The 8,101-nt window shown below is 36.7% G+C and overlaps 2 pseudogenes; one reads left to right on the top strand and one right to left on the bottom strand.

The window, feature by feature from the left end:
• Window positions 1–400: 400 nt before the first annotated feature.
• LOC120119095 lies at window positions 401–3,463 on the bottom strand (annotated as a pseudogene).
• Window positions 3,464–4,524: 1,061 nt separating this feature from the next.
• LOC120119094 lies at window positions 4,525–6,059 on the top strand (annotated as a pseudogene).
• Window positions 6,060–8,101: the final 2,042 nt, after the last annotated feature.

Genomic DNA, 8,101 nt, shown 5'->3' with positions numbered 1-8,101 from the left:
CGGCCTGAGGCGAAGCACCTCTGTGCTAGGTTTAGCACTTGTGCACAGCTGTCACAAGCAGGTAACAAGCACTATCATGCTTTACTCAACAAAATGAGCACCTCCGTGCTTTTAGTAAATGAACACGCACCTCTGTGCTATGATACCAAGTGTCACGGACTTAGCCTAGTTGGTTCGGTTTGCTAATCCGTTGTGGCACTCGAAAGGGATGCTTCCCACCAAGTCAGCCTTAATCTCGTAGATCTGATCAAGCATAAACAACATCGCGTTTAGATCTTTATAGCCACATGTCCTTCGACCAATAATCCGAGCCCGTTGGGCATAGATGCACCTCAACCCCCGACTTCTCCGAGAGAAAAATGTTTATTAATAAAGAAACATCGGGTTACAGAAGACTCACCCACACCACCGATTAGGCGTAGGGCGGCCCTCGACGGTGTTCACAAACACGTACCTTACCTGTGGATCAGCCCAACTCTGCCGACTGTCCACCCCCTACATATATGCAAAAACAAAATAACAGAAATGCTACCTATAGACGTTGAAATGCTCGAACAGGGGACAGTAAGTCATACCCCCACTCCCTACCTAAAACATTAAAATGCTTGAAAAGAAGACAAGCTTATTCTACCCTACCACTAGGCCCTATACATGATTGGCCTTGGCGTACCTACCCGGTTGTGGCCCCATAAAAGGGACGGTCACGACACAGGGCAGGGGACATGGTCAGCAGTCAAAAAACACATTTAATCATCTGAAATATCAGTAAGAAAGATCAATGGCACTAACTAAACATGGCATCATTTAGGGGAAATGAAAGCTCAAATAACATTGGTTGAAGATAACGATAATTAGACAATTATAGTGGTTTCAACCCGTGAGAAGATCTACAAGTTCACTATATGAATGTGCGGATAAATGAAGATTGCATGTGCCAAACAAGGGTTGAGCGAGGACCAAATAAGACGAAGATAAAACAAACAAAAAGGACCTTCCTTTCCCTCAACTTGCTCACAATATGTGCTATACACATAGCATAACATAACGATATAATAAGACTGTAGCCAGCCCAATGTGGCAGAAAAGGCATTACTTTGTTGCCGAGGCATTCATCAAACTATACTCCTACCCTGGTTCCTACAAAAGTTACAGATATTGTTAATGGTTGCTATATGCAGTAATGCAAAAGGATCTCTTTCTTTTTTTCTTTTTTCGACATCTGCAAAAATAAATTTACCTTCTGCATCTGGTGGAACCTTTGGAACTTGACTTTGTTGGAAAAGCCAAGAATTTTGGAATGATATGATGTCAGCACTATTTTCACAATCAGAATATGCCTTCAAAAAGTTCCCTACACCAATCAAGTAAGCCAACAATTTGAGACATATGTCAACAATGAGTGGACACAATCAAAATTTTAAGGTGGACACCAATAAAATTTTAAGATAGGTCTCTGTGGACCGAGGAGAAAGGGGCTCAACTGGAAGAGGATTGTACCATGAGAGAAGCAAGGAGATCAACCTCTTTCAAATATACAACATGATTCTAACAATGCAATGAAGTTGGATTTTCATGCGGATCCAAATGAATCATCTTTTCCACGGAGGTAAATCCTTGCCCGCTAGGCAAGAGGATATCAAGTTACAAATTCTGTTTCGGTAGCACATGTATTTCTATTACTATGAAATTCATAAATGAAGTAATTAATCATGGGTTACCATTATCTTGTTTGTAGTGACGAACCTTGAATGCATTCCTAAGAGAGAGAGAAAGGAATTTGTCAAAATTTTGGGGTCTTAAAGGGTCGTGGAAACACACAAGAACTCTTGAATGGAACTAGAAAAGAGACGTAACTTCAGTTCTTTCGAAAATGGTAATCTTTGGCGCAAGAAGAAGTGGTTGATACGATCATCATTAAAATGAGGATTTAACTGAAGAAATTCGAATTTCAAGGGGATCATATGCCTACCTCAAAATATATTTGGCTCCGCCACTGCTCATGCTGATTGGGGCAACAATTTAGATGTCTGAAGATTCACAACAGGTAATTGTGTGCATATTGGAAACTATCTAGTGACCCAGAGTTCGAAAAAATAAAAATTTCTCTCGATCAACTACGAAAGCCAAGTATAAAAGTATAAGTTATAACTGACGTAGTATCTAAAGTAATCGAAAGATGAGGGTTGTCAACCGACACAAGCTCCCATTTGTATGGGGTGATAACACTAGTGCAGTTATCAGCAGACCCGTTCCAAAAGACCGTTAACTCTGTGTTACTTTTTAAATGAGTATTATAAAATATTTTATAATAAGATGAAATTGTAAAATGTCAAAAACTTATTATATTGCGATTGTTTTCAAGAGAGTAAAGCATAACTCATACACGTTACCAAAAAAGGACAGTAAAAGAAAGAAAATTTCATGCACTTTGTGTTTCTAAGAGAGCATTAAAATCGTCCCTAGCCTTACGCAAACGAGGCGTTATGCAAGAGGCTGGCGAGGCAGGGTACGATGTGGGAGATGATGTAGAGAACCTGACATGCCTCGATGATGATGATTCGTGGGATTTCCTGCTTGTCGATCTTATTCGAGTAGAATCATTTTTCAAAACTCCTTTTACGTCCTTATTATCTAACACGAAAGCAGTCGAAACTTGTAAATCCGAATCCTTCCCGAGGTTTTTAATCAAATCCAATGGAAGATCAAAGTAGAGATTCATGGAGTCACAATCGTTAACATCAGGGTCTGGTATTATTGTTGATGAAGCCCAGGATCCGCATTCAAACTTTTCCAGTGAAACTGTTTTTGATATCACATTATCATTATTATTCTCCATCGTTGTTGCTTCTTTTCTAGGTCTTACTTGCTTGGCCTTGTTAAACCCCGGTAAGAACAAGCAAAGGGCACTGCATTTGAACTCAACTTCATTGCCATCCATCTCCTTACTGTCGTTTTGACAATTTTGATGACCGCCATCGTTAATTACATCGGGACTGGAGATTAAACTTCCATGCCGATGCTTCCTGTCCAGCCAAAGATCATCAACTTCATCCGATGCAGCACATGTTCTTCTTCCATCCCCACAAGACTTGCTTTTCAAGAACAAGCCGTTCTTCCAGGCAGATGCTTGGCTTTCGGTTTTCGAGTTAATCCGCGACGAAATCGAGCCGAATCGAGGGGAGGAAGCTGCAGAGTTGGGAAGGCTATAACTTAAGAACTTGTGCTTTGCGGAGAACAACGGAGGTGGCAACATCATGTTGAATCTTATTTCTCCCATGGATGAATCTCGCAATGAAATTGGATCAACAGTTATCTGTTTTTACTTTTGCAGGCTATCCTTCTTGACCAGGATTTTAGGCACTTCAATTGTGAAGTCAAGCTCATGTAGATCCTTGTAAATCTCATCGAGCTCTCGAGCAATTTCGTTTGTGGTGGGAACTATTTTGGAACTAGGAAGTGCCATTGAATTGAAAAGAGACCAACTGTGAGGATTGAAAAGAAACAAGGAAGGAGGATGAGACTGCCTTAGATTTGGACGTGGACCGCATATATGGAAGCCAAGGAGAGCAGCTCAATAAGTGATTTGCATGTCGCATGACTTGGGGAAGGAGAATATAGGGTGATGGTCAATACAAAATTCATTCATCTTTACTATAATCAACAATTGATGCGTGCCACCACCACCACTAAGGATTGACTTTGTTAGCTTTGCTAAATCAGAAAATGCTTGCACGTCCATAATAATTAAGAGGTGCTTTTTCTCTCAAATAACGTTTTTAAATCCATATCACATATAAAACCCATGGGTTTTTGTTTCCGGTTCCGTTTATTATACTATGTTTATTAATGAAATATTTTTATTTAAATTTAATTATACTATCAAGCACGAACCAATTTACCTCGGTGATTAAAAGAATTGTTATTGTTCCTAGAGATAACAGGTTCAAGCAATAGCAACTGCAGCAGGGTGATTGAGGATTAGTTGTCAAATGTTATGCTTTTTATAACATTTTCGGTTGGGCTCCTTCCCCATCGTACTTTAGCCTTAAATTAGGCTGCCGTCCCTACATTACCTAATTTAATATATCTCATATATATAAATAATCCCATGTGTATATATATTCTTGAAATTCCCCAGCCCTGAGAACTGAATGTTCCCAAGGAATATTTGTTTGTAGGAAAAAGGTAACCAGATGTAGAATTTAAAGGAACCGATTCCTTTTCCAAACAAGCTTGCTTTATGTGTTCCAACCTAAATATTTAGTATTTCAATGGAGGGAAAGAGTCACCTTGTCCAAAAGGTTGCTGCTCCAAGAGAAGATAGCTAAGAATATGGTAACACAAGGATGAAGCAAAACTATTCCTTCCCAACTGGAATTCCCTTTGAATAAGGCAAAGCCTATGACTAATGACTTGAACTACAAGCAACTCAATCTCTAATGCCAAGAATTCTCTTCTTCCCCCATTTATACCACGATTACAACTATCTCAATCAACACCACCAAAAAGAAACAACTTGTTGGAATGGAGGGTTTTATTTCAGACCGACAAGGGTCAGCAGAAATTGTGTTTTTCGATATAGAAACCACGATGCCAAATTGAGCCGGTCAAAGGTTCTGGGTGTTGGAGTTTGGTGCCATTGTAGTTTTCCGAGGAACCTTGTTGAGGTAGAGAGTTATAGTACCCTGATCAAGCCTAAGGACTTGTCTGCATTTGCATTGAGGTCCAGCCGATGTGATGGGATAACTAGAGATTCGATTGTGTTCGTATTAAGGAGGCAACTGCTGACATTGGTAGGCCTCCTCCTGTAGCTGTTGGCATCATTGATTCTCTAGGAGTTCTCAGTGACAAGTTCGGCAAGAGAGCTGGTAATATGAAGGTAAAAGTTTCGTAATAAACCTGTTCAAAATATTGCTCGATTCTAATCTCTCTTCATGCAGATGGCAAGATTGGCCACTTACTTTGGGTTTGGGCAGCAAAAACAAAGGAGCCTGGATGATGTTCGCATGAATCTAGAGGTTCTAAAGCAGCTCTTTTTGGTATGTTTCACAAACATCAATACTAAACTTCAACTTCATCTTGTAATCAAGTTATCAAAAGAGCAAATTCCTAGTATTTGAGTTTTTATGATGATAGGAATCAAGTCTCCCTAGCATATTGAATGGCAGTTGGAGGAGCTCCCCGACGATAACGACTTGGAGTAGAAGCGGTGCCGGAAAATCGACATGCAGGGAAGAAACCAGCAGGAAATCATCGTTCCCACCTTCAGTTGGATATCAAAGATCAGTTCCCTACACAAGGGGAAGTTTGGATATCAAATGTATAATTATGTCAATTTTGTTAATTGTCACATCAGTATTTTCGTTAATTATTAACGGTAGATGGCTTAATTGACAATAATTAATAATTAGGTAATTTGATTAACAAAATTGAAAGATCGATGGTAAAAGTAAAATGGCTAAATAGTTAAGTGGTCAATGGTATAATTTACCCTAAATATTATCCATTTAGTTTTAAAAATAATGAAATAATGAAAATATAATTGACGGAAATTGTTAATTGACGGAGCTCTTCCGTAACATCTCACTAATCCTTCAAAAAATGGTCGGATCATGGTGAAGAATGAAGGGTGAATGATATTTCGTACGATAGATCGTCTGTTCCAACTGAAGTATTAAAAATGTTGATCATTGAATAAGGAGAATGAAATATTCAATTACCCAGATCAACTTATTTCAGTGGTTAAAAGAATCGTTGTTGTTTCTAGAAGTTATGGGTTCGAGCACCAACGACTACATCATGATGATTAAGCGTTAATTGTCAAATGATTAAGAGTATTTAGAATAGATACTACTTTACCATCCAACCATTGAGTCGATCTTTAACCTTTCGAATAATATGATGGTAAGTCTTTGGTAACCCTTTTATGGAGTACAGGTACACCCAAAGTACTTATCGAACTCCGAGACCTCGACGAAATTACTCATTGCATTGATCTCGTCTCGACGAGTGCGGGACAAATTGTTGGAAATACAAAATGTTTGATTTTGCAAGACTAACCTTTTGGCCAGAGTGGAGGCAAAACTCATTTAAAATTTTCATGACGATCTCGATTTGGATCCGCAAAAAATAGATGGGAAATATCTGGCCCATGGCTGACCAAACAGATTGGTTTCCATTCCCCCTTCCTTACGCTCATTTGAATGGCTTGAGCTAGACGTTCCACGCATAACACGAACAAATAAGGAGATAGGGGATCCCCTCGACAAATACCTCTTGTAAGCTTGAAAGGAGTCAAGGTAGCCCCATTCCACAGAATTTGTGTGCAAACCGAAGAAACACAGCGCATTATCAAATTACGGAGCCAATCCGAAATGCCAATTTCCTTAAACGTGTCATCGATAAAACCCCTTAAGACAATCATACGCCTTTTCGAGATCAATTTGTTATAGTCATGAACCTTTCTTCCCTGATTTAATTCGCGTAGAATGTATAACTTGATGTGCAATGATGATATTCTCGGTTATTGATCGTCCAGGGACAAAGTTTGTTTGATTTTGAGAGATTCAATTATTGATAACGAACGTTCAAACACTCATGCAAATATTATATTTAAAATTGAAATCTCTAAAAATGATAATTATTTTTTTTAATCACCGAAATTATTTGATTTACGTTGGAACGTAATTTTCAAATATTTCTTTAAGTTGTTTTTTTAGCTTGTTAACAACTGAATTAATAAGCAAAATGGATTGATTTTTGAGAATGGAAATAATAGAATATCCGGGAAGAGAATATTATATGTGAAGTAGGAAATCTTGTTGTTGGAAGCATGGAAATTAGGGGTGTTTAATCGGTGAGTTCGGTTAACCGATCGAATCGGACTATTAAAAATTGTTAATTATTTTTTTCTTAATCGTTAACCGAACCGAATAAAGTTTAGTTAACTGATCAATTAACCGAATTAACTAAAATTTATAAATAATATATAAATATTACATATTATATATTTAATATTTTCGGTTAATTCGATTAAAACTGAAGTTTAAACACTCCTAATATATAAATAAATAATATATATAATATATTAAATATTAAAATTTCAGTTAATTAACAAATTTTGAACGAATTAATCGATAATCGAAGTTTTAAAAAATTATTAACCATTAACCGATCGAACTTAAAATTTATCGATCGATTAACTAGAAAAAACTTCGATTCCATCGATTCATTCAATTAAAACTGAATTTCGATGGCTTGCAACCCAAACAAGCAAGTCTTACTAATTTCTTTCTATTTAATGAAGAAAGAGAGCTCAAATACTATAATTATTGGCCAGCTATTTGCTACTTTGGGGGGTCATTGACCTCATATATTTATCCCAGAAAATCTTCGCATCTATTATGTTCAAGATCTTGAAGCTTTGTCACTGATATTAAGAAAATATTAGTGACATAGACAATGATGATATATGAAATGTATAAAACCTGACAAAGAAATTATATAATAATTTATGCACCAATCAATTTATATCGGTGTTTGTAGAAATAATTATGGTTTTTAAAGATAACATGTTCGAGCACTAGCGGTTATAATAGAGTGATTGATCATTCATTATCAAATGTATAAAACCTTTAAATTTTGATTTTACTCATCTATTTTCTATTGTTAATTATATTTTGTTCATCTGACCTAAAATCCTGGCTCCGTCCATGGTCTTTGGACATTAAGTTGAGCAGTGCCGGATCAAAAAATTTAAAAATGAGGTCTAAAATTTTAGTTTTATTTTCTTAAAAATAATGAGTATGCAAAAAAATTATTTTATCCCCCTTAACACATTAAGCTAAATTTAATTATTTTTTTCAAATAGGGACCAAGTGCATCCGTCACTTAAGTTGAGTGTGGGATACATGCAGACTCGTCCTTTTACATGTGTAGGAAGTGATATGTCATAGAATCCCAAAATTTTAAGGGCCCATACTTTAAAAAAACTGCTAATAGAAATTATTTTCCCAAAAAATTGCTACCGTTCCTTTATTAATTTTCATGATAAAATTTTAAAAATCTTTTAGTTTTCTCTTTTATATCTTAATAAATGAAT

This window comes from Hibiscus syriacus, unplaced genomic scaffold, assembly GCF_006381635.1.
Source record: "Hibiscus syriacus cultivar Baekdansim isolate YM2019G1 unplaced genomic scaffold, ASM638163v2 tig00110330_pilon, whole genome shotgun sequence".
Classification (NCBI taxonomy): domain Eukaryota; kingdom Viridiplantae; phylum Streptophyta; class Magnoliopsida; order Malvales; family Malvaceae; genus Hibiscus; species Hibiscus syriacus.
The sequence above is the reverse complement of the archived record's forward strand: the minus strand, read 5'-3'. Positions and strand labels throughout refer to the sequence as shown.